General features: G+C 41.9%; 1 pseudogene; it reads left to right on the forward strand.

Annotated features, from left to right (window-relative positions):
• Positions 1-22,364: 22,364 nt before the first annotated feature.
• On the forward strand, positions 22,365-23,812 carry LOC123426458 (annotated as a pseudogene).
• Positions 23,813-24,173: the final 361 nt, after the last annotated feature.

A 24,173-nucleotide genomic window follows, 5' to 3' on the forward strand; every position in this document is an offset into this window, starting at 1 on the left:
AGAGGAGGAATAGAATATGCATAAACTTCCACGAAATTGGAAGAGGAGGTAGAGGGGCCTCTACTGGTGCCTTCGGTTTTGCAAACGATGAAGATTTAGGGAATTATGGAAGGGCAGTGGAGTGGCTGTAGGTTTCTTCCTGTATGTTTATATGATGCAGAGAATAGGTCCTATTTTGCATGCGCATGCGAGAGGAAGATGAAGGAGAAAAGGCCCTCGTTGGAAGAGATGGTGAGTGGAGAGAATAGGAACGGAGGGAGAACTTAAGGAAGGTCCAGCCATTTCTTTTGTTGTGTAATTGCAAATGGCCGTTACTTACAGGTACATGTGAGCGTACAAAAGATGGAGAGGAAAGGCTCGCTAGTTGGAAGATATCGGCCATATCGATCAAGCCCATGAAAAATAATTAAGATGGGAAAAAGAAAAGAAAAGCAAACAATTGTGTAGCCCATTCAGTTGTAGGAAAAGATTGAGTCGGGTTGCGCCTAGAAAAATAGATAGCAAAAAGAGTTGACCTTTTACGTGGATGAAACAAAGTAATATACACACATAAAATATATATGATTGAGGCGGGGAAATTCTGTCCGGAGTTTAATTGATGAAAATAATTGATTTTCCTTCGAGGAAAATATACAGAATTAGCAGAAGCTCGAACAGATATCAAACGAAATCTGGAAACCCAAGAAAAAAAATTAGATGCACATAACTAAATATGCTCACAACAAAATCCAAGTAAAAGCAGAGAACAAAACATCAATTTAAATTTAAGTTGTTTTTAATCTAATTAAAATCTCCAAACCATAAAACTTAATTCCCGCTTTTATGAAAATATAAAACAAACCAAATTTTCTTGCCCTAATTTTTGAAAAAACTTTTCTCAAACATTCCCAGAATCGGGATGTTACAAATCTACCCCCCTTAAAACAAATCTCGTCCCCGAGATTTAGGCTCACTAAAAAGAATGGGTTTGGATAAGCTTCGTCTTCGACACAGTCCTTCCCACAAGATTGTGGAATCACAGTTCATTTTGATCTTGGTGCGAGCAACTTCGGCATCTTGATTGGGGATACTTCTCTCGTCAAAATCCATTCTAGCCTCATCAAGGTTTGCAAATAGTCCTTCATCTTGGCGACGATGGTCACATAGCCTTTTTTTGATTGGTTGATCATTCTTCGATCATGTTGTTCTTTTGTAAGTCAAGTTTTGGTGTGGATAAACTCATTGATCCTTCCTTCAGGTTCAACTTGATGGTAGGTGTACTGCAGGTATTCAAATCGTCGTCTTCTTTCCAAATGAAGGTCTTCTATCTTTGATAATGACACAATCACCCTCTACTATTCCCCTTAAAATAAATCTTCCATAGGGTTCATTTTGCTAACCAACCTCCAAGGTGGTTGGTGCAACTTCGCTCATCTCCCAGTTACCTCCATGGTTTGTAGAGAAGAGGGCAAGAGCATAAAATGAGTAATAGAATCCTAGCAAGTGGAGATACCCCAGAAGAAAAACAAATCACCAAGATAACCATGAAGATGTCCAAATAAAATTCAAAAGCAACTCACTTTGTCAAATAGGGATTTAGTAAGTCTGCATATGAAAACATCAATAGAAAATATGCAGACAAAACTCACACAAAAAGGTTTTGCGTCTACAAGCTACGAGTTTATCACTACAAGGGTGTTAACCAACCTAATCCTATATGGCAAGTCACACCATAACTTTGTGCAGATCATCTACGTTGACGATTGAAGCATCTTGGACCGTTGTTGACTTCTTGAGTTCTTGATGTGCCTTCTCTTGGCAATATGTGTTGGGGAACGTCGCATGGGAAACAAAAATTTTCCTACGCGCACAAAGACCTATCATGGTGATGACAATCTACGAGAGGGGATGAGTGATCTACGTACCCTTGTAGACCGTACAGCAGAAGCGTTAGTGAACGCGGTCGATGTAGTGGAACGTCCTCACGTCCCTCGATCCGCCCCGCGAACAATCCCGCGATCGGTCCCACGATCTAGTACCGAACGGACGGCACCTCCGCGTTCAGCACACGTACAGCTCGACGATGATCTCGGCCTTCTTGATCCAGCAAGAGAGACGGAGAGGTAGAAGAGTTCTCCGACAGCGTGACGGCGCTCCGGAGGTTGGTGATGACCTTGTCTCAGCAGGGCTCCGCCCGAGCTCCGCAGAAACGCGATCTAGAGGAAAAACCATGGAGGTATGTGGTCGGGGTGCCGTGGAAAAGTCGTCTCAAATCAGCCCCAAAACCTCCGTATATATAGGTGGGAGAGAGGGGACCTTGCCTTGGGGCTCAAGGAGCCCCAAGGGGGGAAGGTCTCCCCCCCCAAACCGAGTTGGATTTCGTTTGGTGGGTGGGAGTCCTTCCTTCCCTTCCCACCTCCACTTTTTTTTTCTTTCTCTTTGATTTTTCTTCCAATGCGCATAGGGCCCTTTTGGGCTGTCCCACCAGCCCACTAAGGGCTGGTGCGCCACCCTCAAGGCCTATGGGCTTCCCCGGGGTGGGTTGCCCTCCCCCGGTGAACTCCCGGAACCCATTCGTCATTCCCGGTACATTCCCGGTAACTCCGAAAACCTTCCGGTAATCAAATGAGGTCATCCTATATATCAATCTTCGTTTCCGGACCATTCCGGAAAACCTCGTGACATCCGTGATCTCATCCGGGACTCCGAACAACATTCGGTAACCAACCGTATAACTCAAATACGCATAAAACAATGTCGAACCTTAAGTGTGCAGACCCTACGGGTTCGAGAACTATGTAGACATGACCCGAGAGACTCCTCGGTCAATATCCAATAGCGGGACCTGGATGCCCATATTGGATCCTACATATTCTACGAAGATCTTATCGTTTGAACCTCAGTGCCAAGGATTCATATAATCCCGTATGTCATTCCCTTTGTCCTTCGGTATGTTACTTGCCCGAGATTCGATCGTCAGTATCCTCATACCTATTTCAATCTCGTTTCCTGGCAAGTCTCTTTACTCGTTCCGTAATACAAGATCCCGCAACTTACACTAAGTCACATTGCTTGCAAGGCTTGTGTGTGATGTTGTATTACCGAGTGGGCCCCGAGATACCTCTTCGTCACACGGAGTGACAAATCCCAGTCTTGATCCATACAAACTCAACTAACACCTTCGGAGATACCTGTAGAGCATCTTTATAGTCACCCAGTTACGTTGCGACGTTTGATACACACAAAGTATTCCTCCGGTGTCAGTGAGTTGTATGATCTCATGGTCAAAGGAACAAATACTTGACACGCAGAAAACAGTAGCAACAAAATGACACGATCAACATGCTACGTCTATTAGTTTGGGTCTAGTCCATCATGTGATTCTCCTAATGACGTGATCCAGTTATCAAGCAACAACACCTTGTTCATAATCAGAATACACTGACTATCTTTGATCAACTGGCTAGCCAACTAGAGGCTTGCTAGGGACAGTGTTTTGTCTATGTATCCACACATGTAAATGAGTCTTCATTCAATACAATTATAGCATGGATAATAAACGATTATCTTGATGCAGGAATTATAATAATAACTATATGTATTATTGCCTCTAGGGCACAATTCCAACAATATGTTGCTACAAGGAGCTTCATGGGTTGAAGTTAAGTTGCAATTCTTGGCACGTCTTCTGAAACTTCTGTAATTTCAACACCATGGACAGGGAAAAGGTTTCACATACTATAAAGAAGATGGTAGAGAAGTAAAGTTTAAAATTCAAATAAGTAAGATGAGATAAGAAGAGCAATAGTGAAGAAGAAGAGTATGAAAATATTTATTTTGAAAATAGTTTCCATTTGAAAGTAGTTTCTAAGGCTTCCCATTTCTATCTAAGGCCACGCGACTAGGTCGACATCGGCTCTGATACCACTTCTGTGAGAACCCGGAATTTACTTCCAGGCCCTCCTGTGTATATTTGTCAACCCCGGGATCATTGTTGACAACACAGCGAAATGGTATCATTGCACATTACGTAAAATTATTTTTAATACAAATTTCCACAAGTCATACATTGACAAATGTCTCATGACATTTATTACAATCAGAAAACAGCAGAAAATACAATGCGTAGAGACTCCATCTCAGCCACAGGCGGTCGATGTAGTCCACGTGACCTCACTGTTACGGATCACCATAGTGGTCGTAGTCATCACTTTCATCTTCATGTAACTCTGTTGTCAACAAAAGAATTGCCATGAGTACATTACGTACTCAGCATGCCTCCTTTGGAGAAGGTCCTAATAGCTACATGTGGCTTCAAAGGAAAGCTATATGGCTCATTTGCGTAAAAGCTAATTTTATTTGAAAACAATAGCATTTGGATAAAAGCAGTTTTTGATGAGAACATGTTTATATCGAGAGTAACTTTCATCAAAGTGAGGATCCTCGATCAGCTCACACTCATCATAGGTTCCAACAATTGGGGCAAAGTGGGAATAAGCAAGACAGGTCCTCTATGTCAAGAAAGATTCATGTGTCGTCCATGACCGTGGACACGGCTATTCGAATAGTTTTACACTCTGCAGAGGTTATACACTTTACCCACACGACACAATCTCGTCTTGATGCCACCAGTCGCCGCTGCTCTAGTATACCATTTGGTATACCGGCAGGGAGATTGTGACGAGGTCTTTAGACTAGATCCCCCAAAGATGTGACATGCACACCGGGTATGGCGCACGGAACTGAGAGTATGTCCCCAAACCGGTTCCCCCATCTGTGCCGAGGATACTCCTCACAAGGAAGCTATCTCATCTCCGGTACGGCGACATCGACAGCTAAGGCTGACTAGCTTACTTGACCAAGCTAGTGCCCATATAGCATGTGGTTGTACTGTTTACACAATCTTCAAATCCAAGACTTATTAGGCCTCATGCGGCACGGACGACTGATTGCTCCCTTCACCTTGGTCAGCCAATCGCTCCTTCAATCCTTGATTCAGCTGTCACCCGCGCCGGTATTCAGATGGTAATTTTCACCCAGAGTAGAAGAGGATAGAGAAGTTCAACAAGGCCAACTGGCCAACTCAGCTATAAGTTTCAGGTGTCAATGACTCAAAGGTCAATCAACAAGCACCTATAGGGTAATAAGCATGGCTAAGCATTTCTAGTCTACTGGATACTGTATACTTCTACTCAGGTGTCAAATGGATAGGCGACAAGCGGATCAAGGTAATGTCTCAATCGACACACTAGATACGAGATTAAAAACATGCATGGTGTAACCATAAAACTCAATGCAATTTCTAAAACATAGGATAAGTATGATCAAAGAAGGAGGCATGCCTTCGTTGTTGAGTCCTCCTTCGTTAACCTGTGTATGTCCATGCATGTCCAACATCGTCACTCCCTAGTCGTCGTAATGATAGCAAATGAAAACACATGAATACCAAAGCAATAGTAAATCGAAATAACATCCAAAGGAAATCAAGAATGGAAGGATAGTAAGATATTGATCAAGATGGAGATTCCAAAGAGATTCTAAAATGAGATAGCATGGTAGGAAGGTAAGAGATGGAATTCAACAAAGGGAAAAGGTTAGGTTGACACGACTAAGGAAGGCTTGGTGATCAAGACCAACGTTGTGATACGAATAAAATAAAGTAGGATCCACTCCCTTATGACAAACCCATCCTATGGTACAAAGTAATTAACAAACTTAATAATGAGACACATCTCATGCAATGCATGTGTGTATAGGATCATAAAGATGTGTTAACTAATAACACAAGCATCAAACATACAAGTGATCATGAGAATAATTAAACTAGGAGATGCTCTTTATAAAATGAAATAACAAATATCCAATTAACTACTAAAAACAAGACTATACCCACATGCTTGTAATAGCATGGAAAACTAAGCACACTAAGCATATGAGAAAGGCACAAGTCAACTAACAAAGGTAAACTATATAATCATGTGATGAACTAATGAAACAAGTATTAAACACTCATAATACTAAAATGATACAAAGTCAAACATCTATATGATGGAACTAAGTGCGCAACTATAACACACAAAACATCATGAGGCATGAAAGATGTCTAAGCATAGAATAACGCAATAGCAAGGTAAACAAATATAACATCTAAACATGGTTGATCATCACATGAGATACCACACTAGGCTACCAATAGAATACAACTCGAAACTATGAGATAACTTAATTGATATCAACTATCATGAAGATCAATCATGGCACTAGCATGCAATCTCACATTCTAGTCATGACATGTAAGAACATGAAATCATGGAATAAGGACACAACCCTATCATGTTAGTTAATATAGGTAAGCACGTTCATAAAGAGTAATGAACATGTAGGCTTGTAAACAACTAGATCATATAATCAGCTAATCAACATGCATTATACAACACGAATAACATGATGGCATGCGTTTCTAAATAGTACAACCTCACTTGTAAATACATAGAAGCACAACCAAGGCATCGTACAACACACTGGTTGGTACACACATGACATGTAAGTCAACTAAAGTAATAAAGTAGAACCTAATTGGTACAACACACGGGTCGGTACACACATGACATGTAAGTCAACTAAGCATGCATAGCTACCATCCTAGATAAACAAGACATCTAAGATAATTAACAAGAAGTAATAAAGAAAGTTATACGCTACAACCTAAATCATATGTAACAATACATATCTAAAACGTGACATGAAACAACCAACCATGAATAATGGATAGCAAACGTCTATAAAACTACATGATCAAATAGGCGATAATATCTATGCAACGAACTATAATGTAGTCACCTCCAATAACAAAGCATCTCATTTGATATCTATCATAATTAACATATGCAAAACACATGAAATAATACAACTAACCTATACTAGACATGCATGACTAAATGTTAGCCGACCAAGATAAATATTTAGATAACACTAAATATTTGTAAAGATTAAATGACAATTAACTATACGCAACAAGCAATGATTAACCTTGGCTTCGTTTAGCTTATAGCAACTCTAAAACAATAACAACTTACTCAAAAATCTAATGTAACATAACATGCTCATGATAAGTAGTGAATGAAAATTAAATATATAAGACATATGATTAGATAAGTGCTGACCTACAACATGCCTTGACTTCACACATAAACAAATTACATATGCAACATGATTGATAACGAAAATATGAAATAATCTAATATATCTACCATGTAAGCAGAAATAAAAAAACACAAGAAATATTCCATAACTAAAGAAATGAAGTAAAGCTTCGAATAACCCTACATAAATATACGCATGGTAATAAATCACAAAAAAAACTCGCATATATTACATCATACGACTATATAGAGCACAAACAATTATGACATGAAATGACACATAAAACATTGTTGTAACTTCAGCAATCCTACAAATAAATATAGTAACGGACAGATTACTACTAAAAAGTCCGAAGTAATTATGACTCATTCCTCACGTGTTAATCAAATATTGTACCCATACACAAGAGAGAATTGTATCATGTATCTAACATTATCAACATGAGACAACACATACACTATATCTAGTAACTCAAACAAAATCTAGATTATATATAAAAACATTAAATATGAAATAATCATAAAACAAGATAGTACACGTGCACACACACAAAACAAAAACTATCCGTAATAACACAAATACAAGCCGAAACAATACGTACAATAATTCTAATAAATCATATATAACTCTCAATATTATAAAATAACTTGGAACGATTCTTAGGTATGTGACGGACATAATAAATAAAATATTCGACTAACAAGAGGAAAAAAAGTTCCGAACACAAAAGACTGTCGGATTTAGACTAAATTAATTATATTAAATCTATACTAAAACATAAATGTCCAAACAACAATCTAACTCCGCCATCGAATACTATGGTCATAGGAAACGTCTCACCTACTGGGCACGAGATCAACCAGTGAACAAAAACTATGGAAATATGACTATGCCATAGAAAAACAAGCGGTTCATGCTCACGACGGCATTGGCGCGGCCAAATACTACCATAGGCTGTAACGGGTACGCAAATGAAAGGAATTAGATAGAGACTCACCGAACTTGATGAAACGAGGTGATGAACTCGACGAACAGTGTACGCGGACATGCAGAATTCTTCGTGTGTGGTGGACGGATCGCGTTCTTTCTTCTCTGAATGGAGCTGCAGCATGGAGGAGGAGATCCTGGCGCAAGGAGTAGGATGGAGATGGTCCGAGTCAACGGAATCGCGACCTCACATCCATGGAGCTTCGAAGTTCACACAGCTTTCACGGGGAGAGGAGGAATGGAATATGCATGAGCTTCCACGGAATTGGAAGAGGAGGTAGAGGGGCCTCTACTGGTCCCTTCGGTTTTGCAAACGATGAAGAGTTAGGGAATTATGGAAGGGCAGTGGAGTGGCTGTATCTTTCTTCCTGTATGTTTATATGAGCCAGACAATAGGTCCTTGTTTGCATGCGCATGCGAGAGGAAGATGAAGGAGAAAAGGCCCTCGTTGGAAGAGATGGTGAGTGGAGAGAATAGGAACTGAGGGAGAACTTAAGGAAGGCCCAGCCGTTTCTTTTGTTGTGTAATTGCAAATGGCTGTTACTTACAGGTACTTGTGAGCGTACAGAAGATGGAGAGGAAAGGCTCGCTAGTTGGAAGAGATGGGCCAGATCGATCAAGCCCATGAAAAATAATTAAGATGGGAAAAAGAAAAGAAAAGCAAACAGATGTGTAGCCCATTCAGTTGTAGGAAAAGATTGAGTCGGGTTGCGCCTAGAAAAATAGATAGCAAAAAGAGTTGACCTTTTACGTGGATGAAACAAAGTAATATACACACATAAAAGAAATATGATTGAGGCGGGGAAATTCTGTCCGGAGTTTAATTAATGAAAATAATTGATTTTCCTTCGAGGAAAATATACAGAATTAACACAAGCTCGAACAGATATCAAATGAAATCTAGAAACACAAGAAAAAAATTAGATGCACATAACTAAATATGCTCACAACAAAATCCAAGTAAAAGCAGAGAACAAAACATCAATTTAAATTTAAGTTGTTTTTTAATCTAATTAAAATCTCCAAACCATAAAACTTAAATCCCGCTTTTATAAAAATAGAAAACAAACGAAATTTTCTTGCCAGGATTTTTGAAAAAAAAATTCTCAAACATTCCGAGAATCGGGATGTTACAAGGAGGAGAAGGACTAGAAGGTCCTTGGCCTTCTCCTTCTCCTCCTTCTCCTCCTCCTCCTCCTCCTCCTTCTCCTTCTTCTCTTCTTCTTCTTCTTCTTCTTTCTTTTCATTTTTCCTATTTCTTCTCCTCTTCTCCTCTTCTTGGAGCTAAATTAGCTAACTATGTCTTTTTGGAGCTATATTGGCTAATTATCCCATTTTAGAGTAAAACAAGCTAAGTATATAATATTAATGAGCTAACCAAGGTTCTTATGCCATTTTGAGCTTATAATGTCTTTTTGGAGCTAAATTGGCTAATTATGTCATTGTTGGGGAAATAAAGGCAAGGAGAATATGAAAGAAGAGAAGAAAGAGGAGGAGGAGAAGAAGAAGAAGAAATAAAGAAGGAGGAGAAGGAGGAGGAGGAGGAGAAGGACTAGAAGGTCCTTGTCCTTCTCCTCCTTCTCCTCCTCCTCCTCCTTCCCCTTCTTCTCTTCTTCTTCTTCTTCTTCTTCTTCTTTCTTTTCATTTTTTCTATTTCTTCTCCTCTTCTTGGAGATCAATTAGCTAACTATGTCTTTTTGGAGCTAAATGGGCTAATTATCCCATTTTAGAGGAAAACAAGCTAAGTATATAATATTAATGAGCTAACCAAGGTTCTTATGCCATTTTGAGCTTATAATGTCTTTTTGGAGCTAAATGGGCTAATTATGTCATTGTTGGGGAAATTAAGGCAAGGAGAATCTGAAAGAGGATAAGAAAGAGGAGGAGGAGGAGAATAAGAAGAAATAAAGAATAAGGAGGAGAAGGAGGAGGAGGAGGAGAAAGACTAGAAGGTCCTTGGCCTTCTCCTCCTTCTCCTCCTCCTCCTCCTCCTTCTCCTTCTTCTCTTCTTCTTCTTCTTCTTCTTCTCCTTTCTTTTCATTTTTCCTATTTCTTCTCCTATTCTCCTCTTCTTGGAGCTAAATTAGCTAACTATTTCTTTCTGGAGCTATATGGCCTAATTATCCCATTTCAGAGGAAAACAAGCGAAGTATATAATATTAATGAGCTAACCAAGGTTCGTATGCCATTTTGAGCTTATAATGTCTTTTTGGAGCCAAATGGGCTAATTATGTCATTGTTGGGGAAATTAATGCAAGGAGAATATGAATGAGGAGAAGAAAGAGGAGGAGGAGAAGAAGAATAAGAAATAAAGAAGACGGAGGAGGAGGAGCAGAAGGACTCGAAGGTCCTTGGCCTTCTCCTCCTTCTCCTCCTCCTCCTCTTCCTCCTTCTCCGTCTTCTCTTCTTCTTCTTCTTCTTCTTCTTCTTCTTCTTTCTTTTCATTTTTCCTATTTCTTCTCCTCTTCTCCTCTTTTGGGAGCTCAATTAGCTAACTATTTCTTTTTGGAGCTATATGGGCTAATTATCCCATTTTAGAGGAAAACAAGCTAAGAATATAATATTCATGAGCTAACCAAGGTTCTTATGCCATTTTGAGCTTATAATGTGTTTTTGGAGCTAAATGGGCTAATTATGTCATTGTTGGGGAAATTGAGGCAAGGAGAATATGAAATAGGAGAAGAAAGAGGAGGAGGAGAAGAATAAGAAGAAATAAAGAAGGAGGAGAAGGAGGAGGAGAAGGACCAGAAGGTCCTTGGCCTTCTCCTCCTCCTTCTCCTCCTCCTCCTCCTCCTTCTCCTTCTTCTCTTCTTCTTCTTCTTCTTCTTCTTCTTTCTTTTCATTTTTCCTATTTTTTCTCCTCTTCTCCTCTTCTTGGAGCTCAATTTGCTAACTATGTCATTTTGGAGCTAAATCGGCTAATTATCCGATTTTAGAGGAAAACAAGCTAAGTATATAATATTAATGAGCTAACCAAGGTTCTTATGCCATTTTGAGCTTATAATGTCTTTTTGGAGCTAAATGGGATAATTATGTCATTGTTGGGAAATTAAGGTAAGTAGAATATGAAAGAGGAGAAGAAAGAGGAGGAGGATAAGAATAAGAAGAAATAAAGAAGGAGGAGAAGGAGGAGGAGGAGGAGAAGGACTAGAAGGTCCTTGGCCTTCTCCTCCTTCTCCTCCTCCTCCTCCTCCTCCTTCCCCTTCTTCTCTTCTTCTTCTTCTTCTTCTTCTTCTTCTTTCTTTTCATTTTTCCTATTTCTTCTCCTCTTCTCCTCTTCTCCTCTTCTTGGAGCTAAATTAGCAAACTATGTATTTTTGGAGCTATATGGGCTAATTATCCCATTTTAGAGTAAAAGAAGCTAAGTATATAATATTAATGAACTAACCAAGGTTCTTATGCCATTTTGAGCTTATAATGTCTTTTTGGAGCTAAATGGGCTAATTATGTCATTGTTGGGGAAATTAAGGCAAGGAGAATATGAAAGAAGAGAAGAAAGAGGAGGAGGAGAAGAAGAAGAAGAAATAAAGAAGGAGGAGAAGGAGGAGGAGGAGGAGAAGGACTAGAAGGTCCTTGTCCTTCTCCTCCTTCTCCTCCTCCTCCTTCTCCTTCCCCTTCTTCTCTTCTTCTTCTTCTTCTTCTTCTTTTTCTTTTCATTTTTACTATTTATTCTCCTCTTCTTGGAGATCAATTAGCTAACTATGTCTTTTTGGAGCTAAATGGGCTAATTATAACATTTTAGAGGAAAACAAGCTAAGTATATAATATTAATGAGCTAACCAAGGTTCTTATGCCATTTTGAGCTTATAATGTCTTTTTGGAGCTAAATGGGCTAATTATGTCATTGTTGGGGAAATTAAGGCAAGGAGAATATGAAAGAGGATAAGAAAGAGGAGGAGGAGGAGAATAAGAAGAAATAAATAATAAGGAGGATAAGGAGGAGGAGGAGGAGAAAGACTAGAAGGTCCTTGGCCTTCTCCTCCTTCTCCTCCTCCTCCTCCTCCTTCTCCTTCTTCTCTTCTTCTTCTTCTTCTTCTTCTTCTTCTTCTTTCTTTTCATTTTTCCTATTTCTTCTCCTATTCTCCTCTTCTTGGAGCTAAATTAGCTAACTATGCCTTTCTGGAGCTATATGGGCTAATTATCCCATTTCAGAGGAAAACAAGCTAAGTATATAATATTAATGAGCTAACCAAGGTTCTTATGCCATTTTGAGCTTATAATGTCTTTTTGGAGCTAAATGGGCTAATTATGTCATTGTTGGGGAAATTAAGGCAAGGAGAATATGAATGAGGAGAAGAAAGAGGAGGAGGAGAAGAAGAAGAAGAAATAAAGAAGAAGGAGGACGAGGAGCAGAAGGACTAGAAGGTCCTTAGCCTTCTCCTCCTTCTCCTCCTCCTCCTCTTCCTCCTTCTCCTTCTTCTCTTCTTCTTCTTCTTCTTCTTCTTCTTCTTCTTCTTCTTCTTTATTTTCATTTTTCCTTTTCCTTCTCCTCTTCTCCTCTTCTAGGAGCTCAATTAGCTAACTATGTCTTTTTGGAGCTATATGGGCTAATTATCCATTTTAGAGGAAAACAAGCTAAGAATATAATATTCATGAGCTAACCAACGTTCTTATGCCATTTTGAGCTTATAATGTATTTTTGGAGCTAAATGGGCTAATTATGTCATTGTTGGGGAAATTGAGGCAAGGAAAATATGAAATAGGAGAAGAAAGAGGAGGGGGAGAAGAATAAGAAGAAATAAAGGAGGAGAAGGAGGAGGAGGAGGAGGAGAAGGACCAGAAGGTCCTTGGCCTTCTCCTCCTCCTCCTTCTCCTTCTTCTCTTCTTCTTCTTCTTCTACTTTCTTATCATTTTTCCTATTTGTTCTCCTCTTCTCCTTTTCTTGGAGCTCAATTTGCTAACTATGTTTTTTTGGAGCTAAATCGGCTAATTATCCCATTTTAGAGGAAAACAAGCTAAGTATATAATATTAATGAGCTAACCAAGGTTCTTATGCCATTTTGAGCTTATAATGTGTTTTTGGAGCTAAATGGGCTAATTATGTCATTGTTGGGGAAATTAAGGTAAGGAGAATATGAAAGAGGAGAAGAAAGAGGAGGAGGATAAGAAGAAGAAGAATAAAGAAGGAGGAGAAGGAGGAGGAGGAGAAGGACTAGAAGGTCCTGGGCCTTCTCCTCCTTCTCCTCCTCCTCCTCCTCCTCCTTCCCCTTCTTCTCTTCTTCTTCTTCTTCTTCTTTCTTTTCATTTTTCCTATTTCTTCTCCTCTTCTCCTCTTCTTCGAACTCAATAAGCTAAGTATGTATTTTTGGAGTTAAATGGGCTAATTATCCCATTTTAGATGAAAACAAGCTAACTATATAATATTAATGAGCTAACCAATGTTCTTATGCCATTTTGAGCTTATAATGTGTTTTTGGAGCTAAATGGGCTAATTATGTCATTGTTGGGGAAATTAAGGCAAGGAGAATATGAAAGAGGAGAAGAAAGAGGAGGATGAGAATAAAATAAGAAATAAAGAAGAAGGAGGAGAAGGAGGAGGAGGAGGAGAAGGACTAGAAGGTCCATGGCCTTCTCCTCCTTCTCCAACTCCTCCTCCTCCTTCTCCTTCTTCTCTTCTTCTTCTTGTTCTTCTTCTTTCTTTTCATTTTTACTATTTCTTCTCCTCTTCTCCTCTTCTTGTGGCTAAATTAGCTAACTATGTCTTTTTGGAGCTATATGGGCTAATTATCCCATTTTAGACGAAAACAAGCTAAGTATATAATATTAATGAGCTAACCAAGGTTCTTATGCCATTTTGAGCTTATAATGTCTTTTTGGAGCTAAATGGGCTAATTATGTCATTGTTGGGGAAATTAAGGCAAGGAGAATATGAAAGAGGAGAATAAAGAGGAGGATGATAAGAAGAAGAAGAAATAAAGAAGAAGGAGGAGAAGGAGGAGGAGTGGGAGAAGGACTAGAAGGTCCTTGGCCTTCTCCTCCTTCTCCTCCTCCTCCTCCTTCTCCTTCTTCTCTTCTTCTTCTTCTTGTTCTTCTTCTTCTTCTTCTTTCTTTTCATTTTTCCTATTTCTTCTCCCTTCTTGAGCTCAATTAGCTAACTATGTCATTTTGGAGCTATATGGGCTAATTATACCATTTTAGAGGAAAACAAGCTAAGAATATAATATTTATGAGCTAACCAAGGTTCTTATGTCATTTTGAGCTTATAATGTCTTTTTGGAGCTAAATGGGCTAATTATGTCATTGTTGGGGAAATTAAGGCAAGGAGAATATGAAATAGGAGAAGAAAGAGGAGGAGGAGAAGAATAAGAAATAAAGAAGGAGGAGAAGGAGGAGGAGGAGGAGAAGGACTAGAAAGTCCTTGTCCTTGTCCTCCTTCTCCTTCTCCTCCTCCTCCTCCTTCTCCTTCTTCTGTTCTTCTTCTTCTTCTTTCTTTTCATTTTTCCTATTTGTTCTCCTCTTCTCCTCTTCTTGGAGCTCAATTAGCTAACTATGTCTTTTTGGAGCTAAATGGGCTAATTATCCCATTTTAGAGGAAAACAAGCTAAGTATATAATATTAATGAGCTAAGCAAGGTTCTTATCCCATTTTGAGCTTATAATGTCTTTTTGGAGCTAAATGGGCTAATTATGTCATTGTTGGGGAAATTAAGGCAAGGATAATATGAAAGAGGATAAGAAATAGGAGGAGGGGAAGAAGAAGAGGAGATAAAGAAGAAGCAGGAGAAGGAGGAGGAGAAGGACTAGAATGTCCTTGGCCTTCTCCACCTTCTCCTCCTCCTCCTCCTTCTCCTTCTTCTCTTCTTCTTCTTCTTCTTCTTCTTTCTTTTCATTTTTCCTATTTCTTCTCCTCTTCTCCTCTTCTTGGAGCTAAATTAGCTAACTATGTCTTTTTCGAGCTATATGGGCTAATTATCCCATTTTAGAGAAAAACAAGCTAAGTATATAATATTAATGAGCTAACCAAGGTTCTTATGCCATTTTGAGCTTATAATGTCTTTTTGGAGCTAAATGGGCTAATTATGTCATTGTTGGGGAAATTAAGGCAAGGAGAATGTGAAAGAGGAGAAGAAAGAGGAGGAGGAGAAGAAGAAGAAGAAATAAAGAAGAAGGAGGAGAAGGAGGAGCACGAGGAGAAGGACTAGAAGGTCCTTGGCCTTCACATCCTTCTCCTCCTCCTCCTCCTCCTCCTCCTCCTTCTCTTCTTCTTCTTATTCTTCTTTCTTTTCATTTTTCCTATTTCTTCTCCTCTTCTCCTGTTCTTGGAGCTCAATTAGCTAACTATGTATTTTTGGAGCTATATGAGCTAATTATCCCATTTTAGAGGAAAACAAGCTAAGAATATAATATTCATGAGCTAACCAAGGTTCTTATGCCATTTTGAGCTTATAATGTCTTTTTGGAGCTAAATGCGTTAATTATGTCATTGTTGGGGAAATTAAGGCAAGGAGAATATGAAAGAGGAGAAGAAAGAGGAGGAGAAGAAGAAGAAGAAGAAATCAAGAAGGAGGAGAAGGAGGAGGAGAAGGAGGAGAAGGACTAGAAGTACCTTGGCCTTCTCCTCCTTCTCCTGCTCCTCCTCCTCCTCCTTCTCCTTCTTCTCTTCTTCTTCTTCTTCTTCTTTCTTTTCATTTTTCCTATTTCTTCTCCTCTTCTTGGAGCTCAATTAGCTAACTATGTCTTTTTGGAGCTATATGGGCTAATCTTGCCATTTTGTAGGAAAACAAGCTAAGAATATAATATTCATGAGCTAACCAAGGTTCTTTTGGCATTTTGGAGCTAAATGGTCTAATTATGTCATTGTTGGGGAAATTAACGGAAGGAAAATATGAAAGAGGAAAAGAGAAACTTACCGTAGTAGTCATCAAGGAGGAGAAACACCACGGTTGCTTGCGGCGGCTTCGTTTGGAGACGGTTGCCCTGGAGAAGGGTCGTGCGATGCCGCTCGGGAGTCATTCTGCATAAAAGATATTTTGCAATGTCTCAGTTAGCATGATGAGACTCAATTATTAATACTAGTTTATAATGAAACTCACTGTGCCAATCGAAGAGAAGACGGGCATCGGCGGAGGGACTTGACCCTGAAGAGTGGGTCATATTAGTTAGTAATGAAACAGACATTACACACATGATTTGGCTAATGTGAAAAAAACTTACCACAAAAAGGTCGTATAGGGCCCGTTGACCCGCCTCATTCCAGGCCCTCTCCTCCTCAATCAATCGTGTCGTGGTCTGGCTTGCCAATCTCTCTTTCTCAACAGTAGCCTGGTTTGTCGTTCTCTCTTTCTGAAGAGCAGCCTGAAACACCATTCCTCGTTACCACAGTAATGATCTATGGTGACACACATAATGAAATGGATGAAAGTTTTCTTAGTCCGTACAACTAACCTCGATGGCAAGATCGACTGGCCGTGGACGACGCGTTATCTCAGGACAGTTGCTCGACTAGCGCGCCTTGATCTCCGGGAGAGTGAGTGGACAACGTATTATCCCATCTCCAATGGCTATCGAGCCATGAGGCCTCCCGCCACCAGATATCATCACCGGCTCTGGATCCAAAGGTTCCTGGCTCGGGTTAAAGTCATCCCCTTTCGTAGCCTTTCCCGTGTCCCTGTATGTAACGAGCTTGTGGTTGGATGATATGTTGTTGAAGTTATTTGGATCATCCAGGTCAGACTCAGAGAATGCCTTCGCCTTCTTGTACGAGGCAGTACTGGCCATGCCATAAAGGTCGTACAAATGTGGCATCTCCGTCTTATTGTGATGCGCCTAAAAGAGAGGAACAAAATATTAGCATGAAGAATGAATTGCATGAATCATGAAGCAAATCACATACCCAGTTTCGTCCGAACTGAAGTAAGTTGGCGCTGCCTTGATGGTGTGGCACACCAACCATTTGGCTACGTCGATCCTTCGCATTGTCGTGGACGGCTCGCCAGTTGCCTGTGCACCACTCATCAACCAACGCCTCCCAACAATCCATCTTTTCCGCACACCATCTCGGGGCACCTGTAAGTTATTAGAAAGAATTTTGAGTGCTACGCCTATGAATGAAATCTTGAAAACTACGTAGAAGTACTTAAGAATAGGTAATTACCTTCATGTATTGCTCCTTCTTCAGAAACTTTCTGCGGCAATCCTTCTTCTGCTTCTTAATACCACGCGTGGCATAGTAGTCTCGAATAGCCCGCGGCCGAGCCTCGTGGCGTAAGTTCTATAGTAACTGCCTACACCCGTCCTCCTCCTCATATCCATCCTCACACCTATAGAAGGTCTGCAATCAAACGTGAAATCACCGATTAGTACAATAATTAGCTATATTGTTAATTTTAGATTGTGTAAAAGGACGATTTAACCAAAAGCTCTTGATCACCATCACGGCCCTCGTGTGGCACAAGACACCATCTATAATCTCTCCGGTGGTGCCTGCACAACCTGGTGGTGCTCCCAGGAAAATCCTAGTGTAGGAACCTGACCCTCACCAGGCAACGTGACAAACCTCGGGAAAATTGTCCGGCAAAGCACACCAAGGACGGAGTTCGGCTTGCGGACTCCACGAGGGTGTGCCCATTCCCTGCAGTATGATAAGTTCAACGCATTAGATATTTGAACAAACTTGAAGGCAAAAGCTAAAAAAAGAGTTAATGTACTTACCTATCTCCTTCAGGTTTAATCACCGGCCTCTACTCGCGGGTAGCCGGCACGACCGGGAGACGTGTACTACCACGCTTGTACACGATGGCCCCGTCCACCTGCACATCACCCTCACTATCCGTAAACTCATCCGCAACATCCCCGCCCCCTAAGCCACCCGGACCCTCGGTCCAATCCGGCAACTCGGTCTGATGCGGCCAAGCATCCCATCTGGACCTCTCCACGTCGGGTGAAGCCTCCGGAACCGTAGTCTCGTGGCCCGAATGCACTTCGACCGGAGGCTGATCCTGGACCGGAGTCTCATGGGACGAATGATCGTCAACACCAGGCTCCTGGACCGGAGTCCCCATAGCCTCCTCCGCAAACGGGTCGACCATAGTAGTCCTATGCTCGTGTGAATGAGCTGGTGGTGGTGGCGAGGACGGCTCAACAGTCCTCCTGGATATTCCGCGGCCACCACCTCTCCCTGTACCCTTCCCCTTCTTCCCTACCCGACCATCACCTCTCCCAGTGGGCAATGCCGCCGACGAAGAAGAACCCATGGGTGGTGTCGACAGACTGTCTGCCAAGGCTCTACGGAGAGATAGGGGTGGAAGGGAAGTACCACCCCTCATGCGGGGCGCGTGGGAAGAACCCGTCGAGCGATCTGGACCAGCGCCCACCATCTTTCAACACCTCGTGACCTGCCATGATAAAGATTAAAAGAAATTAGTACAACATAAAAAAATTGAATAACTGACATGAATAATAATATGTACATGAATAATAAAGATTAAAAAATATATAATATTCATGAGCTAACCAAGGTTTTTAGCTTATTATGTCATTTTGGAGGATAATTAGCTAAACAAGCTAAAAAATAAGAAGGAGGAAAGAAGAAGGAGAAGAGGGAGATGAAGGAGGGCTCCTTCTCCTCCTCCTCCTTCTCCTTCTTCTTTTCATTTTTCCTCTTTCTTCTCCTCTTCTCCTCTTCTTATTCTTGTTCTTCTTCCTCTTATTTCTAATTCTATTTTTCTTTATCCTCTTCTTCTACTTATTCATTTTTTCTCTTCTTCTCCTTCTTATTTTTTTTCTTCTTCTCTTCTTCCCTTCTTCTCTTCTTATCTTCTTCCCTTCTTCTTCGTCTTCTTTCTATTAAGCTAACTAACTAGTGGCAGATGGTCTTTATATGAAAAGCTAAGAATTTAGGGCTCATCAACCGGTACACCGACTACTACAACAACCACAATAACAACAACAACTACTACAACAACTACAATAACAACAACTACTACAACAACTATAAAAAATCAACTTTGTAGTTATAATCTAATTCCAAAAAACTAAATACGAGTTAATTTTCCCGTGCGGGGGGGGGTGGGGGTGTGGGGCCTCACCGGGAGGGGCGGCTGTGGTGTCGTGGGTGGCGGGGCCAGGGGTGTTGGGGGTGGCGGGGAGGCGCCGGGGGCGGTGGGGGAGCGGCGCCAGGGGGCTGTGGGCACCAGGGCGGCGACGGCGGGGCTGTGAGGCACCAGGGCGGAGCCGGGGGCTGCGGGGCAGTGCTTGGGGCGGTGGCGCTGGCGGTGGGGCTGCGGGGGCGGCACCAGGGGCGGTGGGGCGGTCCCGGCAAGGAGTTGTGGACACTGGGCGGCGGCGGCTGGGCTGTGGCCCCCGGGGAGGCACCGGGGGCGGCGGCGCGACGTGGTGGCGGCGATGGGGGGGTCGAAGGAGAGGAGGGCGATGGAGGCTGGCGGTTGACAGTATCGGCATGGGGAGAGCATTGGGACAGACGTTAGTAGATTCGTCTACTTTGTCGTCTGCCTCTGGCATCTTTGCCATCATCCAGCAGACGGCAAAGAAGGGTGTAGTCTGACCTAAGGTTTCCCCGGCCACATGAGCATTTTTGCCGTTTGTTGTCCCCTTCTTTGCCGTCTGTGGCAGACGGCAAAGAATGGACTGCTGGCAAATACCTTCTTTGCCATCAGCCAGTTCTTTGCCATCTGCTTTGTGGGAGCTGACGACAAAGACACTCTTTGCCATCAGCTAGCAGACGGCAAAAAACTGATTTCCAGTAGTGTTTCCTCCAAGCAAACAAAGAACAAGGAAGAAGCTGAAATCGTAATCTGGATATTGCGAATATAAGAGGAAAGCTTTATTGATGAAAGTGGGGTTTTAAGACGTCTTGGTATAGTCGTGGAACACAAACAAAGAACGCAAAGTTTCAGCTATGGCGAACTTGTAATTTAAACAAAACCCAAGTCTAAACGGTGCCATAAGGGCTGTATATATGGGGTGTCAAGGGGGATTTTCATGACCCCTTGGAGGAGGGGTCCGACAACAATCCTAACTCGGTTTCCCCACACACACGGGCTTAAAAAATGGCTATGATGTAGCATTTCAAAATTACATGGACCTGGCCAAAAAATAAAGTGACACAACACCTATAATAGCATATGGATGAAATTTATGAAGTGGCATTGTGTATATTTGGTCTAGGCCTTCATGCTATCCTTATGATGGCTTCAAATTGTGAAAATCACTACTAGAAACTCCGTTATTCTTTCCCGCATGCGCACCTTCTTATCCATGCTTGATCCTGCTCGAATGGTCATTCTTCTTATCCATGGTAGGTCCTTCATTCATAAGTAAAACAAAAGTATCTAATTGAGGCAGCATCATATGTTCATGAACACTATAAGGCTTTTCGAGAAACAAAAGTACGTGGTAATTCAATTGGCATGCGCGAGGTCTAGTAATTGGTCCACTATGTATATCAGTAGGGGTTGAGGGTGTAAAATGGTATTAATTTCCACGTCACCTGTGCTATGCAACTTTGCTCCCAGATTTGGTGGAGCTAAAGTATAAATTCGCGGAGTGGGTGAACAGGTGCTCTGTAGATCATCGATTTTCACGGAGTGGGAGGATTGCCGAACACCTACTTAGTTTCACCTAGATCATCACGGCCCAATGGTATACCATCCTTGATCATGTGAGAGAGTTTATCCAGGCCTTGTAGCAAGGGCTTACTCACCAAAATCGTTTAGTTCTTATCAAAACTGTTTACATCACCAATTTTTTTCATCATTTATTTATCCCTAGCGGTACAGATTACCTTCCGGTCCCTCGGTAGGGGGTCCAAGCGTGATTGGAAGTCTATGAAAGGAGGTCACATGGTGCTTTTACCCAGTTTCAGGCATCCGGATAGTAATACCCTGCATTCTGCTTGCTTTTGTTATTCATGGTTGCAGAATTACTACCAAAAGTTTTTGTAGCTGAGAATAGATGGATATGAGAGCCATCTAGCCTCCCCTTATATACACGATGGAGGCTATGGTTTTATAGGAGGTGGGATGTGATCTTGGTCGTCGCTGCCCTTTCCTTGGGAAGCAAGATGGTCATTAGGTGGCTATCTTCTTGGTATAGCTCCCTCGTGTCGTTAGGCATGGTGGGACCCTTGGCAAGACTTTTGTTGGGCTCCTTTTGGTGAGCCATCCCGAGTGTATGACATTGTCAATAGTCCCCAAGCATGACGGGGTCGTGGGTATGGATCTTCCCAACCTCCGACAAGAGCCTTTTTCCTTCCAGTGCTTGCCTTCATGGCCCTTCTTTATGGAGCCCGGTTTAGAGGCCTCCTGCTACTTGTGAGTTGTGAAGAAATATAGTGGCTGGTAAGTATTTCCCTCACTGAGAACAAATATTATTGAATGAAATGGAGCACCGCATAAATTACCATATTTAGTAACTACACACACAAAAGCAAACACTTGCACCCAACACGGGCAAGAGAGTTGTCAATCACTTCGGACTCGTTACTTGAAAGGATTAATTCTGATAGATATAGTTGTAAGAAAAGAAAAGTAAAAACATAATAAGAAAATTGCAGCAAGGTGTTTTGACTTTTAGCAATTTGATCAAGTAGACCCGAGGGCGATAGTTTTCCCTAGAGGCTTCTCTCTCAAACGCATATCGTACGGTGGGTAAACAAATTACTGTTTGACAATTAACATAAAAGCATAAATATATATATGCATCGCGTCCATAAATAAGTAGACCGACTCATGCCTGCATCTACTACTATTACTCGACCAATTGACCGCTATCCAACATGCATCTATGGTATTAATTCCATAACAAACAGAGTAACGCTTTAGGAAAGATGACATGATGTAGGCAAAGTAAACCCAATAAATATAGATAAACCACATCATTTTATCCGTCAAGGCAACAATACAAATATATGTCTTCTCCTCTTTTGTCATTGGGATGTACAGCACCGCAACATTGAACCCATCACAATGCACCACTCCCATAGAAGATAAATCAATCTAGCTGGCCACAATAGATCAGAGAGAAATATGAAGCTATAAAAATCATACACAATGAAGTTCAGATTGGACTCAATTAGTTTCAATGATTAATTTTATCATAAACCTATAATTCACGGGATCCCAACAACCACACCACAAAACAAGATTACATCGGATAAAACTCCAAGGAAAATGTGGAGAACAATGTATCTAAGGTCAAAGACAGAGAGAGAAGATGCTATCTAGCTAGTAACTATGAACCCATAGGTCTATGGTGAACTACTCATACATCATTATGGAGGCAACAAGGTTGATGAAGATGGCCTTCGGGATTGATTCCCCCTCTGGTAGATTACCAGCGGAGGCCTCTAGATGGGACTACAGCGGAACAAGGATTGCGGCGGCGGAAAAAGTATTTCGGGTGGCTTTTTGTAGGTTTTGGGGTATTTGTGAATAAATAGAAGTATAATTATGCCAGGAGGGCGGAATAGGAAGTCACGAGACTGCACGGCGTGCCCAACCCCCCAAGGCGCACCATGCGGGCTTGTGGCTCTCTTGTGGTTCGTCTGGCCTCTTCCTAAAGCTTCTAGGGTCGCTTTATGTCAAAAAATAATCCCCGCAAAGTTTCATCGTGTTTGGACTTCGTTTTTTATTGTTTCTTTGAAAAGGTCAAAAACACGGGGAAAACATGAACTGGCAGTGAGTTAATAGGTTAGTCCCACAAAATGATATAAAATAGAACATAATTGCATATAAAGCATCCAAGATTTATAATATAATAGCATGAAACAATATATTTTTCTATAAAAAAGTCCATTTTACGACCGTGAAAAAAGTGGGTTGTTCACATAACCCCTTGATCTATTTTTTTGCTCGTTTTCCCCACTAAACAACCCCAAACCGGGCAAAAGTCATCCTTGGGTGGTTTACCTTCTAGTCAAAGGTTGTATTTGACCAGTGGGACCAAAGCCCACACCCCACCGAACCCTAAATCCTCTCCCTCCTCCTATTCCCTGTACCCCGTCGACCATGGCCGCCGCCGACAAAGGGCAACAACCCGTGTGCCCCGGTTCACCCGCTGCCTCGTCCTCCCGCGGGATCTCGGGTCTACGCCGTTGGAATATGCCTCGTTCACCAGCTCGAGCCTGGGGCTGGAGCGCTGCCATGCTTCACTCATCCGCCGACCCTGCCACCTAGTTGTCACCCTGCTTGCCCATCGGCCCTTGTTGCAGCCTCCATGCTTATGGTTTGCCATTCTCGCCGCCTGCATGTTAATGAACGACTGCCGCTCATCGACAGGAGACCACACCCTCTACAACCGCCATGGCCGCCGCCCCGAGCTCTATTACGCTTGAGCACCATGACGTCGATGTGTCGCTGCTGAGGCCCTCCACGCTGCGGAGATGGCGCGGAGGCTGCACGTCTGCGAGGCGCCAGCTGCCGAGGGCGAGAAGAAGTGGTGCGCCACCTCGCTAGAGTCCATGGTCGACTTTGCGATGTGCAGTTTAGGGACAAAGAACGTGAGGGTCGTGTCCACCATCGTGGGCAAGGAGGGAACACTGAGCCAACAATACACCCTAACCGGCGTGATGCGCGCCGACACCGACCAGCTTGTGGTCTGCCACGCTAAGCCGTACGCGTATGCCATGTTCGTGTGCCAATGCGGGGGACAAAGGCCTGGTCGGCGAGGACAGAACCATGGTGGAGGTCGTCGCAGTGTGCAATGCTGACACGACAATGCCTGATCAGTATGAATTAGGACTTTAGAATCAACAATGTAAGGCCTAAACTTATCACAAGCAAACACTACCGCTAAAAATTCTTTCTCAGTAGTAGCATAATTCCTTTGAGCACTATCAATGGTTTTGTTAGCATAATGTATATCATTCAATTTCTTGTCAACCATTTGTTCTAACACAACTCCAACAACAAAATCACTAGCATCACACATGATTTCAAAAGGCAAATTCCAATCAGGTGGTTCGACTATAGGGCTGGTTATCAAGGCTTTCTTAAGAACTTTGAAGGCTTCCTTACAATCTTCATCAAACACAAAAGGCATATCCTTCTGGAGAAGATTAGTGAGGGGTTTCGAAGGTTTAGAAAAGTCTTTAAAAAATCTTCTATA

This window comes from Hordeum vulgare, chromosome 2H (assembly GCF_904849725.1).
Source record: "Hordeum vulgare subsp. vulgare chromosome 2H, MorexV3_pseudomolecules_assembly, whole genome shotgun sequence".
Taxonomy (NCBI): Eukaryota; Viridiplantae; Streptophyta; class Magnoliopsida; order Poales; family Poaceae; genus Hordeum; species Hordeum vulgare.